Source organism: Schistocerca piceifrons, chromosome 2, assembly GCF_021461385.2.
Source record: "Schistocerca piceifrons isolate TAMUIC-IGC-003096 chromosome 2, iqSchPice1.1, whole genome shotgun sequence".
Taxonomy (NCBI): Eukaryota; Metazoa; Arthropoda; class Insecta; order Orthoptera; family Acrididae; genus Schistocerca; species Schistocerca piceifrons.
Window position 1 is genome coordinate 958,721,740 of NC_060139.1, and position 1,567 is coordinate 958,723,306.

The window sequence follows — 1,567 nt, forward strand, 5'->3', positions numbered from 1 at the left end:
GATATGTTACAGAATCGCATCATCCCCAGACTGGCTGATAAACACCTGCTGAAACGTACGATGTTTATGCAGGATGGCGCTCCACCCCATATTGCTAGACGCATGAAAGATCTCTTGCGCACGTCGTTTGGTGATGATCGTGTGCTCAGCCGCCACTTTCGTCATGCTTGGCCTCCCGGGTCCCCAGACCTCAGTCCGTGCGATTATTGGCTTTGGGGTTACCTGAAGTCGCAAGTGTATCGTGATCGACCAACATCTCTAGGGATGCTGAAAGACAACATCCGACGCCAATGCCTCACAATAACTCCGGACATGCTTTACAGTGCTGTTCACATTATTCCTCGACTACAGCTGTTGTTGAGGAATGATGGTGGACATATTGAGCATTTCCTGTAAAGAACATCATCTTTGCTTTGTCTTACTTTGTTATGCTAATTATTGCTATTCTGATCAGATGAAGCGCCATCTGTCGGACATTTTTTGAACTTCTTTTTTTTTTTTTTTTTGGTTCTAATAAAACCCCATGTCATTCCAAGCATGGGTGTCAATTTGTACCTCTCTATCTACATCATTCCGTGATTTTTTCAGTTCTCAAATTTATACTGACTTTTTGATCACCCTGTATATTCCCATACAGGGGAGACATTTTAATTGAAAGACTCTTGCCCGGCGTCGGCGCTTAAGTACGATATTGCAAGATATTGCATATCCTGCGTTTTTCAGAAGTATAATGCAATGTACCGCAATGTACCGCCCGCCATACGCGGGAAATCCAGGTCCGTGTCCTCGTCCAGCATAAATTTTCATTCTCCTCATTCCATTATAGCCAACGGCCTTCCCGCAGTGGTAACACCGGTTCCAGTCAGATCATCGAAGTTAAGCACTGTCGGGCTGGGCTAGCACTTGGATGGGTGACCATCCGGTCTGCCGAGCGCTGTTGGTAAGCGGGGTGCACTCAGCTCTTGTGAGGTAAACTGAGGAGCTACTTGACTGAGAAGTAGCGGCTCCGGTCTCGGCCGGGGGAGCGATGTACTGACCACATGCCCCTCCATATACGCATCCAGTGACGCCTGTGGGCTGAGGATGACACGGCGGCCGGTCGGTACCGTTGGACCTTCATGACCTGTTCCGGAGGAGTTCATTCCATTATACAGCTGATGGTCGTTCATATTCTCAACTGCGAAAACATTTCGTGTATTTCATAACGACAGTAGTTGCCACAGTTTCTTCGGACATTCATTCTTGTTCGACGGGTCATTGTATCATGCTTCCCAACAACACAGGCACTGCACTATCGTATTTATCCGCCGAAAGCGAGCAAGCGACTTTCAATTAAATTGTCTCCCATATACGGTAATTTACATAATGGATGTATGAGTGCAAGTTGTAGACACATGGTTGACCATATATGGAAGTTAAGTGTGCACGGATAGCCTAACTCTAAGGTGACCGCTCACGACAAGTGGGAAATTCGGGTTCAGCATAAATTTTCATTTTCGTCATTCAGTTATACAGCTTATGGTTGTCCTTACTCGCAACTGCGGATATATGTCATATATTTGGTAAT

At 46.1% G+C, this 1,567-nt stretch overlaps 1 pseudogene; it reads left to right on the forward strand.

Annotated features, from left to right (window-relative positions):
* The first annotated feature begins 825 nt into the window (after window positions 1-825).
* LOC124778968 lies at window positions 826-943 on the forward strand (annotated as a pseudogene).
* Window positions 944-1,567: the final 624 nt, after the last annotated feature.